This window comes from Polypterus senegalus, chromosome 4, assembly GCF_016835505.1.
Source record: "Polypterus senegalus isolate Bchr_013 chromosome 4, ASM1683550v1, whole genome shotgun sequence".
NCBI classification, from domain to species: domain Eukaryota; kingdom Metazoa; phylum Chordata; class Cladistia; order Polypteriformes; family Polypteridae; genus Polypterus; species Polypterus senegalus.
This window is the reverse complement of record NC_053157.1, coordinates 190,318,462-190,340,641: the sequence shown is the minus strand read 5'-3', so window position 1 is coordinate 190,340,641 and position 22,180 is coordinate 190,318,462. Positions and strand designations below refer to the sequence as shown.

The window sequence follows — 22,180 nt, the reverse complement described above, 5'->3', positions numbered from 1 at the left end:
AAGATGCTGCAGATGTTCTACCAGACGGTTGTGGCGAGTGCCCTCTTCTACGCGGTGATGTGCTGGGGAGGCAGCATAAAGATGAAAGACGCCTCACACCTGGACAAACTTGTTAAGAAGGCAGGCTCTATTGTAGGAGTAAAGTTAGAGAGTTTAACATCTGTGGCAGAGCGACGGGCATTAAGCAAATTCTTGTCAATCATGAAGAATCCACTGCATCCACTGAACAGTGTAATTTCCAGGCAGAGGAGTAGCTCCACTGACAGACTGAGGAAATCGTTCCTCCCCCACACTATGCGACTCTTCAATTCCACCCGGGGGAGTCAATGCTAACATTATTCAAAGTAATTGAATTTATTTCTATTTAATTTAATTTTTTTTTTTTTTTTTTGTATCAGTATACTGCTGCAGGATTATGTGAATTTCCCCTTGGGATTAATGAAGTATCTATCTATCTATCTATCTATCTATCTATCTATCTATCTATCTATCTATCTATCTATCTATTTAAACCTTTCGACAGCTCCGGAACCGTAAGTAATTTAGAGCGTATCGCCATTTGCTTGGTACGTCAAAATCTATCTTTGAGCAGTTCGGCTTTGGTATCCATCCTTCTGACATCAATTTGCAAACTGAGTAATGACGGCTGGGTATTAACAACGGTCATTGTTTAAATTTTAGCCGATCTCAGATCTAAAATGACCACGCCAACATAATTATTACTCCGACTCTGATTAGAGTCGTAAAATACGGTTTGTTTTGAAAAATTGTTTGCCTGAAAAAATCAAATGAGGTGCACTGAAGAGCTGAGTTCACGTCTCACAGCCCTGTTTAAACAGGAAGCTCTTCATTACATCGGCCAAAAAGTTCTATTTTAAGCACAAATTAGTGCCATGATAACAAAATCATTTCAAGGATTTAAAAAAAACAAATTTCTTTGCAGAGAAAGTATGGATTTCACAAACGTAGAAGTTGTAGCCCGATTCGATCGGGCTCCCAGTCACTTGTATATATATATATATTATGGTACACAGCGAGCGCCAGAGTCGGGAGGAGGAGGAGGAAGACAAAACTGCCTTGGAGGAGTGGAGGAGAAAGAAGAGTGTTTTGTGTTGTGTTTTTTCTTTTCTTTGGTGGTTTTGGGGACTGTGTTGTGCCTGTGGGACACGGGGAAGACGTGCCTCACAGGTGAAGAAAATAAATCTTTTTGTTAATTTTTAAACATGCCTCTGCTGTCAGTCCTTGTTGGGTCGAAGCCTATATAGTGCCTTTGCCACTATATATATATATATATATATATATATATATATATATATATATATATATATATATATATATATAGACATATGTAAACCACAAAAGGATGCCTAAATACCCAACAGCACCAATTTTTGTTGAAATTTAGATAATTCAGGTCCAGTGAATAACTTAAAGTTGTAACAAAGGTAAGCATCAACCAGCCAGAGAAAGTTCAGATTACCAAAAACTAAAATTAATTGTAAGAGTTTTACAAAGAAGTCTTCTTCAAGGAACAAGTAATGGGGTTAACAAGTTACAGATTTTCTGCTCCAATGGAAATTAATTAAGCCTTGAAAGTTGATGCAAACAATACTTTCAAGTGTTTTGTTGATTACTTACAAACTCACCATCTGTATAAAAGCCACGTTGGAACAAACTGTGTTGTTACATCCTCTGAAGCATTACTTGGACAATATTTCACTGTATTATTGATACCAAAAAAAAAAGAAAGAAAAAAGCATGTTAACAAAGGAAGGCAGACAGATCATTGTAACCCTTAAAAGTGTAGGTCCTTCCTTTACAGAAATTGTAAAAAATGCCACGGTGTCAGAGAATACAGTTTGCCACAGCATCCAGAGGAACGTGGAAAGTCTGACAGGAAAAGGACTGGCAGACCCAAAGCCACAACGCATCAGAAGCCATGTTTCTGAGAATTCACAGCTTGTGTGACAGGCGCCTCACAGGACGGTGGTCAAAGTGTCACTTTCAGCTGTGAAGAGAAAATTTCAAGCTGTGGGTGTGACAAGTCTAATGGCAATAAGAAAGTCATTGCTAAGACTTTTTTAGTTTTAGAACACCTCCATTTTTGTGTGTGCAGTGTGCTCGTCTGAGATGATCAGAATAAGAGGCATACACAGAACTGATTTCACTGATGTGGAACAAACTGAAGTGTGAACGAGGCCTTAGGGAGAAGCATTCCTTGGTTTTCCATTCCAGAAAAAAAAAAAAACTTTAAACTTCCAAACACTCCCCATAGTCAGTTTTTCATAGATTTGCAAAATAACAAATTTTAGTGTCAGTTATACAAAATTGTATGCAAATTGAAAGATGCCTGTGTTTTTTGTCATAACTATCTGTTAGTATCTATCAGTCTGAAAAGTAATAAAAAGTCATTGCTAAGGCTCTGAAACAATAACAAACCACAGTAAGAGTCATAACCTTCAAATGAAAATTACAAGTAACATATAAATATGAACATGTGAATATTTGAATTGTATGGAGATCTTCTGGTAACTTCACCTGACTAGGTCTGCTGCTCTTGAAACCAGGATGAGGCTCCTCAACTCCTTTCATGCTTGCTGTTTTTATAGTCACCCATGGCAGCTCATAGTATAGGTACCCATCCAGTTTGTGATGTGACTTGTATATAGTAATGAACACTGAAACAGGAACAGTAAAGACACAGATGCAGAATGAGCACTTTGAGCCCTTTGATAAACTGTGAATATTTGAATTTCATGGGTAGCTTCATCTGACTAGGTTTGCTGCTCCTAAAACCAGGATGAGGCTCCTTAGATACTAGATTGTTATGAAGGGAGAGATTAATTATTCAGAGTCATGTGTACATTGTATTTGTGAAATTTGTATGAGTCCTGTTATATACAGTAACCTATGCCAAATACAACCCTATTCAGCTCATGAACATCAAATATCTGTGAAGTGTTCTTACTGATTCTGCAAAGTAAATGTGACCAGCTGAGAACCCTCCACCTCCTCCTCAGCACTATTCTCCCCTCTCAGATAGTCACTGAGCTCCTCAATAACATAGCACTGCATGTATGACCTCCACAGGTTCTCAGTTTCTATAAGGATCATCCATTCCAGTAATACACTTTTCATCCTTTTTACAGAATAAGGTTTGTTTTTATAAATGGCTAAATTGTTTTACTTTCTTCACGGTGTGAGCTTGGGAATACTATAGTCATATGCCTTATGCAGTTATTAAACATATAATGATGACATGAAAAAATGTGCTGTATAGATTTCACTTACTTTAACAAAATGTTTCATCCAGGAATACAATGTATTTTAACAGAACAAAATGTCTTAAATATTTAGGGTAAGATACAGAGATGCATCTGAGATTATTTTTCTTTGCCTCTCAGGAGACTCACCTTCTAATTAGAAATATAATAGAACCAGCTTTTGTGAGCCTCTGAGATAGTGCTAAAGCTCCAGAGAAATTACTTGTACTGAAATGTTGGTAGAGATATTTTTGAACTGTTTAACTGATTATTTAACATATTGTTTTCTTATAATACTAATTCAAGAAAGTGATCCAGGAGCATGTAGTTACATATCTAAGCACTGCATGAAACACATGCACTGCATGATGTCTTGCACCTCAGAGAAGATGCTCAATCCAAAGGCTTCAATCAAAACAGGAACAGTCAGGGTATGTATTTAAATGGGGGCTACCACTTCAATACACACAGACACAGAAAACAAGCAGCGGTGGGGCAAGATCAGTGGTCGGGTTAGAATGTTCCTCGTAGCAGCAGACATTGCTCTGAGGAGAGGTGAGGATGAGTTGCAGGCAAAGGCTGAGACCCATTGCTTTGACGATTGGCCATCATGTGGGGAAGTAATGGTTGGGTCGAAGTCGGTGCCAAATTACAATAGCCCTTCTGTTTCCAAGTGGCTTGGGCACCCTCCAGGTTGTTGGCCAGATCCAGCACTGAGTGAACAGAAAGAAAAAGGAGAAAATTAGCATTACTTCCATTAATAAGAAACAAACTACAATCAAATTTGTTTAAAGAGTGTTCCTGCGAATAGTTTGACAGAACTTGCCATTATAGGTGGCCTTACACCTAATTGGGCTATTTTAAAAAACAGTTGTGTGTGAAAAAAATTATTTGGGTGTTACTGTTTGATCTTGGGCTATTTTTCTTGAAATTGTGCGTGATTTGCATTTCCATGTGTCTTTAGCCTATGAAAGCAGTAATTTTTCATTCCAACCCATGACAGTGAAGTGTCACATGATCCCCTTCACTTAATTTTAAAACCTGTCAATTTCACAGAGACTTTCAGCTCCTTCAAACAATGATCTTGCAGTCACAGCTAATACTACCCAGTTATTGATAAAATTGGGCAATACAGTGGGTGTCAACCAATTACAGCCGATAAAACAGAAAAGCACAAATGGTTTTCCAAAACTTGAATGCAGAGAACTGGAGTACAGAAAGTACCTCTAATACTGCTGGATCATGTTTTATAAACTACTGGGAAAAATGTAAAATATTTTTAAAAAATAGAAAAAATGTATTAGAAGGCTTGAGAAAATATTGTAATATAGATCTAAAACAATCGATTACTTCTGTTCTTTGAGACAATATAAAGGTTAAAGCTTGCGGCATAGTCAGCAAGTAATTCTTACTTGACTGCAACATTTAAAATTAAGTATTAAACTGTTAAATACATTTGGTAGTGATTTTTTTTAAAGGATGCGTCCACCATGAACAAAATGTGTTGTTATTTCATCATGAAAAAAGTTAAAAGTTCATTTCTACGCTCCAAACGTTCCAATGACACACCTGATGAAAGCTATATAGCTAAAATACGGTGTCTCTTACCTTCTTTCTTTTTTGGCATGGCAATAACCTTTAAACTTTTTTTTTCTTTTGCAGATGCATGTGGACTCAGCCCTTCATTGTTTGTTACTGTATGTTATTTCACCTGAAAGAAAAAAAATGCAACACACAGAGCCATATGGTCTCTCATCTTAGTTCTCTTTTCATTTTTAATAATCCATTTAAAGGCTTCACACTGTGAGTTGTACACCCACATCATAGGCATTCTGGAAAAATACTCTCAAAATGTTACTGTCTGGCCCCACCCATTCATGCAAGTTAAGGACCAATTGTGCAATCAGTTACAGTTTTCTTGCTTGGAATGGACTAATCAATATTGGGCTAGATTTTGTAGGACTGGGTGGGATTGTGACTGTGACTGAGTTGGGAAATGACTGTCAAATCTGGGAACTCTCCAATATTTGTAAAATAAGACATTTTATTGAGATTGTTGTCACTCATTTGAATTTAAATACTTATAAACATACAAATCATTTTCACCCACATGCATAATACAGAACTTTTCCTTCTGCAAAGCCATGTCAGTATTGACCATGGTAACCGAAAACCAATCTTTTAAAATGGGATAAGAAGAAATTTAAATGTTTAGAAATAAATCCCTCTGAGGAAGTGGTTGAGCAGTTCAAAAAGTCACAGAGGAAGAATTGGAACTGCCATGAAACAGCAATAATTTTAATCTTCACTTTAATCTTACTACAGGGATAAAATAGCGTTAGAAAAATTTACATTTAGTTTTATAAAGAGTGCTGTTGTATACACCATGTGGTCTATGGCCGGCTTGTCATCCCAGCCAATACCCCCAGGCCGCCAGATGGAGCCCTCCCTGCAGTATGGAGGTGCCCCGAAGACCAGCAGAGAATCATGGACAATGGAGTTTTTATCCACAGCCCTGTTGGATACCACAGGGGCTGCAAGAGGGAGCTGCAGGGAGGAGCAAAGAGTCATATGTGCCCTATAACCCAGAAGTGCGTCATAGGCAGAGCGACGACAGAAGTGACGTACTTCTGGGTTGAAGAAAAGGACTTTTGATCTGAACCAGAAGTGATAGAAGATCACATGAATTGGGGATTGGAAAGTCAGGGACTTTAAAAGGACTGTGACAGCTCCCAGACGGCGAACTGAGCTGGGTGGTAGGAGGGCAACGCGTCTGGGAGTGGTGGAGAGTTTATTGTTATTGTATTGGTTTATTATATGAGTATTATGGAGGAGAGGGTGCTTTGTGCATTGTTGCATGAGAATAAAGTCAATTATTGGATTTTTACCTGGTGTCTGGAGTCTTGGACAGGGGTTCAAGGGAGCGATACTGCCCCCTATCTGTCACAACCACTACAAATATATCATGGATAACACACTCAAAGTTATATGCCACAAAGATATCAAACATAAACATAATGGTGGATATTAAAACAAAAGACAATATCTATATTAAAATAATTGCACATACTGTAGCTACTGTTTTTTCTGTTTAATACATCAGTAAAGCTTCAGTGTAGGCAGTGCAAAAATGCCCCTATTATTCATATGCTGTTATGTAATGAGACGTTAACAAAACCTTCTTTGGTCTTACTAACATTTATGAAACATCAGTAAAGTAGCTATTCACTTTTTGCAGTGTGGCATACTGATATGCTGTGAAAATAAATTATAAATATAACAGATTCACAGGTCTTATCCTCAAATATGCAATATCAGAGAAACATGTCTCAGTTAAGCTACCTTTGAGCAGATGTACAGTATCTAAACTAAAGTGTTACCAACACATCAAACATTGTAGTCCCATATCCCAGCTGTTACAAGTCAGGCAAATTGGAGCTTGGAGCTAATCAGAGAAATAATACCAGCTTCCTGCCTGGGTGTGATCTAGCATGCCATGGGTCTGTGGGGCTGCCAGGTTTTTTTAAAAACAGTGTTGTTCAGACTATGTGAGTGTAGGTGTGTGCCGGCAGAAAGCTGTGCAGTCTTAGAGGTTTTAATTGTGGAATTGGCTCATTAGTGCTCGACGGGTTTCCAAGGGTCTAAGTAAGAAGAAGAGAAACAGAGAAATAGAGTAAGAAAGATTAGAGGTAAATGAAGAGCAGGAACAGGTGATTGAGCTGGTGCAATGCAGAGGAGGCGAGGCGGTCAAGAGGCCCCTTGGGGAGCAAGAGGAATGGTACTCTGGTGGCAGGTCGCTCATGTTGAGCATAGGGAACAGGAGCCACGTGCTCCCAGGATTGTCCAGTGGACAATGAAGAAGTGTGGTAGGATGAGAATTTGGGTGCCAAGCATTCTGGTGGGACAGTTGAGACAAAAGTCAAACAACATGGACCAAGCTTGCCAGCTAAAAGATCCTGAGGGTAAGCAGAGGAGATGAGGAAGACAGAGAGAAATACACAAGGGCTCAAGAAGAATTTATTCCAGTTCTGACTTTATTTTTATTCTTGATTTTAACATATTTATGTGAATCTATTTATTGTTTTTTAACTTTTAAAAGAGGATTATTTATTACACTTATTAAACAAGGTTTGACTTTTGATTGATTGAAATAAATGCACTATGCACCTTTGCACCAGACTTGTTTCTTGTGTCCTCATTTGCCCTAGTCCATCCTCGGCTAAGATAATCTATGTCTCAGTAGACAGAACATGCCAAGGCTACTGGTACCCAGGGCATTACATTGGGCTCCCTTTGATTCTTCATTCACTAGAAATGATGGTCTTACCTTGTGTTACTGGGACAGCCAAGGTTGATGCTCTGGCTCAAGTTTATGTGTTGTTTATTTAATCTTTTTGTTGCTATTTAACTATAATATGTCATATTATGATATTGTCAGATTGTTTTTTTTTTATTAATGTCATGATTATTAGTTACTTTACCATTTTGTTTTATGTTAATATTAGATGGTTTCATTTTACTTATGTTTCTTGACTCCATCAAGTGGAGTCCTATGAGGCAGGATTACATGATTATGAATCTGAGGGATTGTCCCAGCACTATAAACGGAGCATTCATATAGTTGTGAGCACTGCATTAATGGAGTTTTTAAACATTCTGATTTTGATTCCAGATTTTTTGATTGATGATTCTTGTTTGGATGTCTTGGTTTTGACCTCTGCTATATTAAAGGTACTGTGTCTGGATTGTGTTTCTTCATTTTCTTCACTTTAGATTTTGGGAATGTTTAGAAACAGCTTCAGATGCCAGACAATAGCTTTGCAACATGCTTTGCTATTTCAGATTTAAGTAAAAATCCTTATATCACATGAAATGATGTAAATAACGTTGACATATCTGCAAAATACTTGTGAATTTGTATGATTGATGAAGAGACTGTGCCTGCCACTCAGGTAACATATACTGAACCTCTAGTATAATCATCTTTATTTATTCTATCAGTTTTTCTGCTCTGTTTGGCCCTTGAGCAAGGCCCTTAACCTGCAATTGCTGAGCGCTTTGATTAGTGAGAAAAGCGCTATATAAATTCAAAGAATTATTATTAGTTTTTATAGAAAGATAAAAAAAGTACAGTTTATATTGTCAATGGGAAATGAGCAGAGAAGAACGAAAAAGTTGGGATACCAACCCATTTAATGTGATTATTCAGAAAGCAGAACTGAAAAAGACAAGCAAATTACCTTGTAGACTAACTTGGCATTTCCTAATAGTGAGCTCTTTTGAGCAAGTCTGTGTCAGGAACATCCAACATACAGTGGGTCTAGTGCCCAACTGAGAAACCGCCTTCCAAGGACATCCACACTTATAGGCGTTGACTGGAAGGGGTGGGGCTTCCCGGGTTGTTGTGTGTGGGGCTCAGGTACCCTCACTGTGTGTCTCCTCGCTAGTGCAGAGGGAAAAAAAGAGATGATAGTCTTAGTAACAGTACTCCCTCTCTCCCTGGAGTGGTACTGCATGCATCAGCAAAGTTCAGAAGCTGATCCTCAGACACTCATGTGTGACAGTATGTGATAGCAACAATGTGAAACAGACTCATCAGTTAACTTAAAGTCTATGCCTTCATAAAACCTCATGAGAAACTGGAAAGAATGTACTAGCTCCAACCAGACATTGACTAGCTCAGGAATTAAATCTATGTTGGCCATGAAAGAGTGATATTATAGTGTGCTTCTGTGCTAGACACAGTGATTAACAGGTATGTCAATTCATTTTCCAAACTGGATTTTTCCTGTTTTAAAGCAGGAACTCACGACACTGAAGCATTAGGAGCAAGGCAATAACCCATCACAAGGCACGCTTGCCCACACATTCTACACTGATTCATTAGTCTTGCTGGGCCAGACATATATATATATATATATATATATATATATATATATATATATATATACTGTACGTCTGGAGACAATCATTAGTACATTTTGCTTAAACCAATGCTTAAACCAATCCCATTCCTCATGAAGGCAGTTCTCAAATTAGGACCAGTAGTTTTGAACTGAAAAGAATGGTGGTGGTCTTGTTAACCTGATCCAAAAATGCCTACATGAGATAGATAGATAGTTAGATAGATAGATAGATAGATAGATAGATAGATATATACTTTATTAATCCCAAGGGGAAATTCACATAATCAGCAGCAGTATACTGATACAAAGAAACAATATTAAATTAAATAGTAATTAAAAATGAAAAAAATAAAAATAAAATTAATGTTAGCATTTACTCCCCCGGGTGGAATTGAAAAGTCGTATAGTGTGGGGGAGGAACAATCTCCTCAGTCTGTCAGTGGAGCAGGACAGTGACAAAAGTCTGTCACTGAAGCTACTTCTCTGTCTGGAGATGACACTGTTCAGTGGATGCAGTGGATTATTCATGATTGACAGGAGTTTGCTTAGTGCCCGTCGCTCTGCCACAGATGTTAAACTGTCCAACTTTACTCCTACAATACAGCCTGCCTTCTTAACAAGTTTGTCCAGGCGTGAGGCGTCTTTCATCTTTCACCCCAGCACACCACTGCGTAGAAGAGGGCACTCGCCACAACCATCTGGTAGAACATCTGCAGCATCTTACTGCAGATGTTGAAGGATGCCAACCTTCTCAGAAAGTATAGTCTGCTCTGACATGCCATGGCAGAATAGCCACTTCGTTTTAAAACATGGTATATAAGCAAAAATAGTTTTCTAGACTCTGCATGCTGTTATGACATATAGTTATGCAGTAGTCAAAATGAAAGAAAGATTCAAAGCAGACTGAAGCATGTCTCATTCGCGTGCAGCCAACTTGCTCTGACTTCTGGCGCATCATTCATTAAAATGTGCAAATTAATCATTACGTTTCAGTTACATTATTCTATTGAGCTCCTGAATTGATAACAGCAAATTTAGAATTTTACTTTTTTCTCTGCATCAAGTCTTTTTTTATTTTCTTTTACTCTCTTCCTAAAACCCCGGTGGTGTTTTAAAATGCACGGACTGGAGAAATGGGGGGAGGAGGCATTTTAGTAAGAAGCCATGTGGATGTAGCCTTTTTGTGCTTGATTTCACCGCTATTTACTACAAACCGCGACTCATAAGTAGCTAATACAGAGTCACCAGCTCACCTAATAAATACACACACAAACACACGCTGAAATATTGTGAAGAAAAACCCATGCAAGCAAGAAGGAAATGTGCAAACTCCACATAAAAAGTGTTTAAACTCAAAGCTCGGAATGTGTGAAGCAGCTGTGCTAACCACTATGCCATCACACCAACCAGCAGAAATAATATGTTTTATTAACAACTTTTAACAGCCATACGGGCCACCCAGGTCTGATTATCCATGGCTGGATAAACATGCCATTGTACTGTTTTCTGACATATACAATTAGGTAACTTTACAAATTTTCTTCAGATTGAGGCTAATTATTTGTTTGGAACATTTTATACAGATTTTACTGGTTCATTTCTGAGAATAGAGCAAAGGAAAATACACCGTTGTCCTCTTTTTTGTCCTATCATCTACACTGTATTACAGGGAGAAGTACCACAGTGAAGAAACTTGAAGCAATTTTGTGCCAGGAAAAATGATATAAATTTGAACATAATATAAATCTGAAGACAGAGTAAGTAAGGAATTAACTGAAACCATTTAACCAGCTATGGTTAGTAAAATCGGAGGCCATTGTAGCACATGCTCTTCCTAACACAAAAAAAACTCAAAAAAAACGAACAGTATGCATTGCCCAGAAAACTAATGGAAGTAGATTCTCTGTACAGTCCAATAAGGCAAAATTAAAAACACTAAAAATTTAGAATTATGCTTCACATTAAAGTAAGACTGTTATGTGACACCCTGAAGTGCTTTTGTTGTAGTGTTTGCATGATCTCTTTGTTTCTCTGCAGTTTCCTCAGAGACTCTCTTTTTTCCTCTGACATGCTGACAAGTTGACTTTCCACTCTAAATTATTCTGCCGTGAATGCTCCTGCTTGTTTCTTGCCGTGGGACAGTTCTCCCTTTTCTATCATTCGGTAATTGCTGCCAGGATTGGCACTGGCTTCCCATGGCTTAGCGGTGAATTTAATGCGATTAAAAATGAAAAGATTGACTTAAATACCTAAAAATATTACTTTTCACATTCTGTATTCTACAACACACCCCAAATAAAGGCAGGCTCAGAGCTCATCCACAGATTAATAAAAAAGTATATTGCCATGCAGTATCTACATGCGGAGAGGCACAACTCCTTAAATCCTGAAACTCCTAACATAACTATTATCAGATTTGCTTTGTATCATATTAACACTCAGTTGTATTAACCTTTACCTCTGACATTAATGTGACTGCCAATATTATGTCAAGATCGCAACGATAGCTGTGCACAATTCACCCTATTTTACACGTGCTTTGTCAGTTTCTGTTATTAATGTCATCTGCTTTTAATATACTATATAGAAAATGAAGACATTAATCTGGGTCAGTCTGTAAATGTCAGATGATACAGTATAAGTACAATGTGGCTATAAATAGATGTTAAATAATGTTATTTCCGTTTTACGTAAAATGTACGGTAGTACGTCTGTACAAAAAGAATGTTCTATAATTGTCTGATTACTGGCCATTCTTTAGATCTTTTCTTTCCTGCAGTTGACATATGTGTGAATGTCATTTTGACACAACTTTGAACAAAAAGAAATGCTTCCTTTTTCTGTTTGTGCAATTGAGTTAGCACAGACACTCCCAAAGGAAATAAGATTAAAACTGAAGTTCCGCTCCAGCTGGTGTCATTGCTGAAAAGCAGTCAGATATCTCAAGCAGTATTCTTTGAATTACAGGGTGCATTTTTTAATAAGAATACTGTTTTAGGAGATTTTTTTCTTAAAGTTTAATAGTGTATGTCAATACCTGTTTATTTGTTATCATTGACTACCCTCTTAAAAATAAGGGTTCCTTAATGGCACTTTATGGTTCTTTTCTGGGTTGTGTGGATCCTCTCTGAACTATTGCTTGACAAAACACCACTTCATTCTGGGATGGGTTCTTGCATATGACGTTGGTTCTTTGTCCTTAGATAAACATCCTAATATGCGGAAAAAAAACCTGAAATCTTTGATGCATGGTAGGCTACTTAGCAGAACATAACAGATTAAGAAAACCTGAACTTAGCTTGTGTTATTGTATGACATCACTCTAAAGAACCACTCTGGCACCTTTATTTTTAAGGGTGTACTCTGGACTTGGCAAAGAGCACTACCGTGTCACCTATCTTTTATTTACATTTTTGTGAACAAGACATTGGATGGCTAAGCAGAGGTTTTTGATTCCCAGTTACAGGTGAAGCACTGTAAAAACTCTAGCTCCGTGATATTATTCAAATCAAAGCATTTAATGACTTCATATGTCCGTTTTCAGGGTAATAGAAGACACCATAAAAATAACAAACATGAGATCTTTGTCATCCCTAGCATAATTCGGAGTCAATATCTCTCTCCCAATATAGATTGCAGCCTGAGTCCCTCATGCTCCTTCAAGAATTCCTACTGAAGTCTTGGATTATGTGTTAAAAATCCACTTTCTATTAGCCTCTTCTAACCCATTATCAGATGTCAGAGGAGCCAGCTGCTACCAGATGTTATAATACCATATAAAGGTGTATGTATACTGATGAAGCTCAGCTCTATTTATTATTTAAAACAAATAGTACTTCTTTAATTGCATCGTCAGCAACTGCTTTATTGATGTATAACACTTGTTGAGTGATAAAATTCCCTTTGTTCTCTTACATTGCTTCGTAATTAATTGTCACAGTGGTTTTTCTTTTGCCACTTCTGTCTTTTCCATTTTCTTTTACTTCTCTGTGCCTGTGCTGGCACTTCTGCCTCTGTTTAACTGTTTATAATTAAGCATTTATTTTATGTGAGCTTGTGCATTTCATTTTATTTATTGTATAGCACACTAGGCAATTATGAATAAGCTGAAATTGAAAAATAATTTATCATTTAGCTTATATTACTGCTGCATGTAAGGCCTGCTTTTTCAGACTTACGAAAACATGCATGCATTTCAACAAAATTGATTGTTGCTGTACCTTATTTCCAGGTTGTTTACAATGTTCTATTTATTACTGATTTATTTAATTAGTTAATTTGGCTAATGAATTAATGCAAAGTGACATACAACATTTGAGATTAAATTGGTTTGAATTGTTTGTTTTTTTCCAATTCAGCACAGGCAGGTGAAGTGACTTGCTCATGGTCACTCAGCATCAGTAATAGGATTTGAACCTACAATCTCAGAGTCTGAAGTCCAAAGCCTTAACCACTATGCCACACTGCCTGCATGATTTAAATGTATTTATATCTTTCAAGTAATTCAGAATAGAAAAGTATGACTATATAACTACCTTCCTGCACTTTGGCTTGTAGCTATGGTTAAGGCTACTTTCAAATATTTAATTTGTAATGGATTTGACTCCAAAGATGGAACAGAATTTATTAATTAATACATTCCAGAGCACACATTTAAATTTTCAAATCGTCTTCAGAAAGTTTGTAAGATAAATACAACTGCTGTGAGAGTTTTTGCCTTATCTACAGCGCCACAAAACTGTGGAATGATAGGGTATTTCTGAGAAATTTAATCCAAAACTGAAGAAGCTTTTTTATGAGCCTACCGTACCTTAATTAGATCTACTGATTAGACTGCTTCTGTTGCAACAATGCTTCTGAATTATTTGCCCAAAAATAGAAGCCCGGCAAGGCTTGTGAATATTTTTGTTCATCCTTCAATGTTCTGTTTTCCTTTTCATTATCCCGCTGTAAAACAATGTTGAGGAATAGTATTTTCTCACTGATGTGTAGATTCATATCTGAATCCAACTGTCCATTCATCATATCCTTTAATCATAATTTGTGCGTGTTTACAATAACCATCAATTCTGCAATCAAATTATGTCTTGTAACCATCTATCCACTCATCCATCCATTTCCTGCCAATTATCCAGGTCATTGGTCAGCACTCTGAACAAAGATACCCAGAACATTCCTTTTTCCCTCCACTTACTCCAACTCCTCTGGGGTGATACTGAGGTATTTTCTGGCCATCTGAGAAATGTAATTTCTCCAGTGAGTCCTGTATCTGCCCCAAGATCTCTTCCCATTTGCCCAAAACACCACCCCAGGTAAGTCTTTGGGGGGTATGCTAATCAGAACCCCAAACCAACTCAGTTGACTCATTTTGAGGTGAAAGAGCACCCCTCATGTTATCTCAAAGGCCGAGACCGGGCACTGTGCAAAGGAATCTCATTTCTGCTTGTATCCACAGTCTAGTTCTTTTGGCCACCACCCAAAGCTTGTGACCATAGGGCAGGATTGGAATGTACATCGGTTTTTTCACTGTGACTAACTGGTACAATCTCCACATAACTGTGGATACTGCTCTAATATGCCTGTCGATCTCTCACTCTTTCCATCCCTCATTCATGAACAAGACCGCAATATACTTAAGTCTCTTGTGCTTATGGCAGCACCTCATCCCCAACTTGGAGAGGGAATGCCACCCCTTTCCAGCTGAGAACCATGTCTTCAGAGTTGGAGGTACTGATCCTTCTACTGTGTACTTTACACTTGGCTGCGACCCGCCCCAGTGCATGTTTGAGGTCACAGCCCAATAAAGTCAGCAAGACCATATCATCCGCAGGAGAAATGATGAGATCTTGAGATCACTGAACTGGACGCCCTACACACCTTGGCTGTGCCTATTAGAATGTCCATTAAAATTATGAACAGAATCAGTGATTGAGGGCCTTGCAGAGTTCCACACCCACTGGCAATGAGGTTGACTTATTGCTGTCAATGTGAACAAAGCATTGGCTCTGGATGTACAGGGATTGAATAGCCCACAACAGCAGTCCTATTTCCCCCATAGTGCTGAAGTACCCACTCCACAAGACACCCTAAGGGAGGCAGTCATAAGCCTTTTCCAAGTTCACAAAACACATACAAATGGGTTGAGCATACTCCCATGAACCCTCTAGAATCCTTGAGAGAGTAGAAAGCTGTGTACAGTGTTCCTCAGCCAGGATGAAATTTGCATAGTTACTCTTGCATCCAAGGCTCTAGCAATATCTGGACCCTCCTTTACAGAAAAAGGCAGTGGGATTGATTTCAAGTTCAAATTCAAGTAAGATTCTTACTTGCATATCTCCCACAGACCAATGGAAGCAATATACAATAATACAATGGATACAGATACTGCATGATATGCATAAAAAACATAATGCAATGTAGTAATGCAGCAGTCAGTACAAGAGGCAGTCGAGTTACCTAATGGACTGAGGTAAAAAGTGTCCATTAATTTAGTGGATTGATAAAGTAGGCGGAAGGGGAGTAATTTTGCAATATGGCAGAGGTCTTTAATCATGCTGCTTATCTTTCTAAAGTAGTGTGTATTATACAATATATATTCTGAATAGTAAGGATATGTGTTTCACTAATATTCTAACGTGACTAGTTCTTCGTGGGGCTGAGATGAGCAGGTTCCATAACAGGATGCCGTGCAGTCAGTAGGCACAGACTTCAATGGAAACCTAGAGAAGATGGTGAGCATAGATGAGGACATATGACTTTTCTGCTGATGTGTGAGGATGCAATGGCATTTACCAGACTTCTTGATGATATATACAAGATGTACTGCGCTCACTTTAGTCTCCAGTGATGAACCCAAACTCCACAGAAACTCTGTCAATGTTAGATAGGAGTGTCACCTACCTCCTCCTTCAAGAACTTAACAATTGTCTCATTGGTTTTTTGGATATTATAAGGGAGATCGTTGCTCCAGAACCATTATATGTGTCATAAGCAAATTTATTAATGGATTTAGAGGTGCCTATGGCCACACAGTCCTAAAGAACAAAGAATAATACAGGAAGCTAAGTACTCTACCCTGTAGGACATTTGAATTGAAGGTTAGCATCCTGGAATCTGACAGTTAGAAAATTCATAGTCCAGTTGCAGAATGTGGCACTAAGACCCAAGTTCAGGAGCTTGGTGATCATTCTTGAAAGACTAACAGATGTTAAATGATTAGACTCGACACACTCATAATTTCCCTGGCTGCAAATGGGTTTTGGAAATAGCACTGATGTTCATCTGTTGGAGTCCGTAGCTGAACTGTTGAAAGGTTGAAAATATAAAGGCTTTAAATGCCAAGACTGGAAGTGATGTCATTAGGAACAGAAAAGGTAGATGCAACTGAAGAAGACCTCGATTTGCAGATGTAAACATCTGCTATATCCTACATGACGGTGTATTTAGTATTCATGTTCCATTTATACTGGTAATTGACTTTTAATAACTTTAACTGGTTTCTTAAGCTTGTACCTGCACCTTCTTTCATGATTCCATGTCATTAGTCTGAAATTAATTATTTTAAGTTTTTAGTAGATTAATCTAGGTGAGCCACAACATATGTCCTAAATGTATTCTAACATTAATATGTATTTATATAACTTGCCCTTCAGTCAAACTTAATCTAATTAAGATCTGCAGGGAGAAAAAGTCTATCCTACAAGTACTGGAGGAAAAACAAGAAACAGCTCTTGACAGGGTGAAGGTCAGGGTCAGGGTCTGTTTGCACACAAATCCAAACTCTCCAATTCAGAATTAACTTTTAACATCACCAGCTTGTTTTGGGAGGTGTATTATTATTATTATTATTATTATTATTATTATTATTATTATTATTACTACCAGTAACGGCGTACTGCGATAACGTGCAGTGAATGCACTTGACTTGAACATTCCTAGTTTTCATCCTCTTTCTCTTTCTCTGTTTAGCGTTCATTTGTTCAGAGGTTGATGTGCTTGCTGCTTTGTGAGCAGCTCTTCTTTTCTCCACCCTAATGGCCCACTGCTTCTCTTCTTTTGTCGGCATCTTTTCGCGTTAAAACTGATTAAGTTAGTTTTTGTGTTGCAATTACTTAGTACGTTTTCTTTAATTTTTCACTTAAGCTGGCACATAAGTCTTCAATCCACCTCAAGAATGATTAGCGAAGGTGGTAGAGAATGAGAATGGCGCCCATGTGCATGCGCTGCACGGCCTCCCTGCTGCACGCTGCCGAGAGTTGATTCAACAATAAAATAAAATAAAAATAAAAAGAGTAATAAAAATCATCACCCTGAAAGCAAATAGTAGACGTCACATGGTATATGTGTACCAAATTTCAAGTCAATAGATGAAAAGGTTTGCGAGCTACAGGTGATTTAAAATCCTGGACAAAACAGCCACGGTAACATATTATAGAAGAAGATTATAATATTATTATTATTATTATTATTATTTAACAGATGCCTTCCTCCAAGGTGGTTTATAAAGCAAGTTATAATACACACAAAAATGATTAGATGGTGCAAGCATCAAAAGCAACAGAGAACAAGATAGAAAAACCATGCTACTACTACCATATGATTATTCCTGCAACTAAGACAAAAATCAGGACTCTAAAACTCTATACTAGTAAAACAGCAGCTAGAAACTAAACAGCTCAAAAATGTTTAATGAAAAGGTGCATTTTCAAAAGACACCTAAATATGTGTCTGGGTGCAGTTTGAATTGACAAAGGGCGATCAGTCTTTAACTTTGGAGCTAGAACGTAGCAACACTGTCCAGTCTTGGTACATTTGGCAAGAGGAAGGATGGTCTGCAGATGTAAGAGTAAAACATGAAGATATGAGAAGAATGGACAAAATATGCATGGGGAACTCAAACCAAGAAAGTTAGAACCATAAAGCAGCAGTGCTAACCACTGTGCTATAATGCTGTTTGTTCATTTTTGCCAAATGAACCTAATGTAAGAACACACACGAGCAGCTACTGCACGCATAAAGATAATAGCTATCAGAATGCAATTACACAACAATGCACACACATTAAGGAAACATGAAATCTGTTTCAGACACAGAAAAGAATACGTAACATTTCCATCAGTAAACTCAAACAAGTGGACATCATTAAAATTTAGATTGATATTAATTACTCATTTCAAAACACAGCATAGAATATCCAACACACTTATCAACACAACCACAATCAGTAAGCAAATTGACATCATACCAGTACATATGCACCAGGTTAGGACATGGCATGTGTACATAGGTGCCATTTACAAAGAGAGCTCTCCTTTTTTTCCTTTTAATGCCTTTTTAAAGGCTCTGTCCTACTGTTCTCATCTTGGAAAAAGAGCGTTAAATTCTTCTTGATGCTTTCTAATTTTCATTTCCTTTCTCTCCTAAAATATACTTCAATTTTCAGTTGCCAACTTTTCACCATTTATTGATTTAAAGGGGCACCACAAAGCACTCAGTTTTATTGCAAAAGCTGCATTTAATAGATAACTTTTATAAACCATAGTGACATTTTCATAAATATTTTGAAATATACTTAATCATAAAGGAGGCAGTTCTTACATCGTACAGTTTTCCAACTGGAATGTGCAATTTAATGTTAATACAGTGGCGTGCAATAGTAGTCAAACCCATCGAAAATCATCATAATTTTCTGCATGACAAAAGATTTGTATACATACTTATCCATTCAGTATTTTAAATGTGAACTCTTATGCTGTAGTAATATATTTCCAAAGTTAAAATAAATGTTTTTTGTAGATAATTACATGAAACCTAACTTGCTTGGTACTTGATGCTCCATCACTTCCTATAGGTGTTTGTAATTAAACATCAAAAGTACAATTTTCTATTCCTTACATTATTTAAAATTAACTAGAATGCAACTGGTGTGATATGTTAAAATTAATAACTTGTAAAAAAATATTTTATTGAAACAAATGATCTTGTCCTTGAAGTCCTCCTTTTTGTTTATAAATTGATTTAGAACTTTTATTAAGAATATAGCAATTGTTAACATTACTTTCCAATAAAAGAGTTGATATTTTTAAAAATCAAAAGACCATTTTCTTCCCGGCTCAATATTGCATTATCCATCCATTTTCCAACCCGCTGAATCCAAACATAGGGTCACAGGGGGTCTGCTGGAGCCAATCCCAGCCAACACAGGAACCAATCCTGGGCAGGGTGCCAAACCACCACAGGACACACACACAAACACCAAGCACACACTAGGGCCAATTCAGAATCGCAATTCCACCTAACCTGCATGTCTTTGGACTGTGGGAGGAAATCCACGCAGACACGAGGAGAACATGCAAACTCCACGCAGGGAGGACCCAGGAAGCAAACCCAGGTCTCCTAACTGCGAGGCAGCAGCGCTACCACTGCACCACTGTGCCGCCCTATTTGCATTATGTAGCCAGAATTCATGCATTAACTTATCATTATTTCTTCTTCTTCTTCTTTTGGCTGCTCCCATTAGGGGTCGCCACAGTGGATCATCTTCTTCCATATCTTTCTGTCCTCTGCATTTTGTTCTGTTACACCCATCACCTGCATGTCCTCTCTCACCATATCCATAAACCTTTGCTTAGGCCTTCCTCTTTTCCTCTTCCCTGGCAGCTCTGTCCTTAGCATCCTTCTCTCAATATACTCAGCATCTCTCCTCTGCACATGTCCAAACCAATGCAATCTCGCCTCTCTGACTTTGTCTCCCAAATGTCCAACTTGAGCTGAGCCTCTAATGTACTCATTTCTGATCCTATCCATCCTTGTCACAGCCAATGCAAATCTTAGCATCTTTAACTCTTCCCATCCACCTCGGTCTCCTGCTTTCTGGTCAGTAGCTTCAACTATTCTTTAACTTATCATTATTTAATAGTTAAAAAAATTCAACAATTCAATCTACTGCAAAAGTTTGGATTGTTTAAATATTTTGTAATAACACATTGTGCCAATACTAAGTTTACAAATACTATTGCAGAAATATGAAGCAGCTTTATAAGATATTAATATGGTTTGATGTCAGACAGTTGACTTTAAGAAGCTTAAACCTATTAAGTAATACTTTTTAACTAAATAAGCAGTACATGTAAAACAGTAATCTCTTTGTGGCCTCCACATAGATCCAGGTAAGTATTAAATGTGTTAAAATAGGTCAAGGTAAAAAAGAAAGACTATACCCTTCAATTTTCAAATATGTCTAATTACCCCAATGTCTATTTTATGCATACTGTATCTTATATATTTTGGTAAGATGTATTACTTGCTAATTCTTTTTCACTTCTTTAAACCCTTCCACTTGCTTTCATTTTAGGACCAACTCCAAGGGACTGGCCAATTCGTATGGAGAAACATAGACAAAGATATGGTCTACAGGCTTCAACTTTGCCTTGCAGAGGGTTGAGGGGGTGGGATGCAAAAAAAAAGCAATGCAATTATTGTTTTTGCCAAGATTGTGAGACAGTAGAAAGAACTCTCTGTTCTTTGGTCTCAATGCAAGCAATAGAGCATGCATTGTGAAAGAAATCTACCCGAATCTACTGTTCGTTGAATTCACAGTCAGCTCCTTGATTAAAACAAAGTTGAACAGAAAGTATCTTTTCTTTGCAAAATAAGCAAGGGGAAGCAGTTCTGTCAGGAAAGTACAACTGGTATTTACTGACCTTCCAAATCAGTCCATAGTAGCCTAGCAACCTATCAGAAGATTCCCCAAATTTGCTCCCTTTGCAGTTCTGCATTAAATACAAAGGCCAAGAAAACAACAAAGTAAGCATTAATAGTTACTTTCAGACACCTCAATGACAGACCTCATTCTAAGAGAAAAGTGCAAAGCTATCAATTAGCTCAGTTTATGTTCCAAATGGATTACATTAAAAACACCAAAAAAAGGAAAAAGAAAAACTCTCAAAATGCCATCACACACTAGAAAAAAAAACCAATGATTTTTACATTCTCTTCAATAAAGTAAATGGTCTTCAAAAGCATCTCGTGGCTTAAAAGTCTGTGGGTGTTTAAATTCCAGAAAGATATTTCAGCAGCCTACTCTCTTTCTATACAGTGTAGTCCTCTGTGTTGGCTCTTTAATGCAGAATCATTTCTACAATTTCGATTTTTTGACAATAGACAAAACCAGAATCATAAGCTCATGTAATAAATCAGTTAAATTGAGGTATACAGTGCTTTCAGTATTTTTGTGACAGATTGCTGCCCAGAAGCCATAACATACCTTCACAAATGAGGTCAGATGAAAATCATTGCAGTTTCTGAGACATATACAACTGGGTGAGTAGAGATGAAGTGCAGCACCAAGGACAGTTTAAAAAAACAGAAAACATTCTGCACACTCAGCTAGATCAGGAGTTGGGTCCACTTTAAAGGGTAAACTAGTTTGTCTCCATACAGACTTGAAACACTTGTTTTCTCACATACTGTTATTCAGATAAGAAATCATTCTTATGCAGCAACCAGCATAGACTATACTAGCTTGTGGCTCAGGTTTCAAGGCTCACAGGAAGAACACAGGAAGTTAAGGGCCTCTTTGACACGCCCAGATTTGCATATACTATGCTATAACAATGCACAATAAACTTACATTCTCACTCCCATCCCTAAATGACGAGGTAAAAAATGTACATGGCACCTTCAATATCTTTATTCTTGACATGTTTAGAACTGATTTTGCTCCTTTTATACTGTATATACAGCATATATATATATATATATATATATATATATATATATATATAAAAAATCCTGGGATGAGACAAAACTTTTTCAGAGAGACGAGACGTGACTTTCTCAGAGAGACACTTTCATGTCCCGTGAGACAAACAGTAAATGACAAAGTAGAACGTCGTAAAGAATTCAAAAACGTTGGTGTGATACACATGCAGGGCAGGTTAGAGATAATGGAAGTCTCCAAAAAATGACAGTAACAATAATATAATAATATAATAATAATGGAAAAGCGAA

At 37.4% G+C, this 22,180-nt stretch overlaps 1 long non-coding RNA gene across 1 annotated transcript; it reads right to left on the bottom strand.

Moving 5' to 3' along the window:
* Positions 1-3,292: 3,292 nt before the first annotated feature.
* LOC120528646 lies at positions 3,293-21,661 on the bottom strand. The gene is made up of 4 exons (XR_005633581.1): positions 21,435-21,661; positions 8,504-8,706; positions 4,872-4,974; positions 3,293-3,976 (listed from the first exon to the last, which is right to left on the bottom strand). It is a non-coding gene; the product is annotated as an uncharacterized LOC120528646 (long non-coding RNA).
* Between the last annotated feature and the right edge of the window lie 519 nt (positions 21,662-22,180).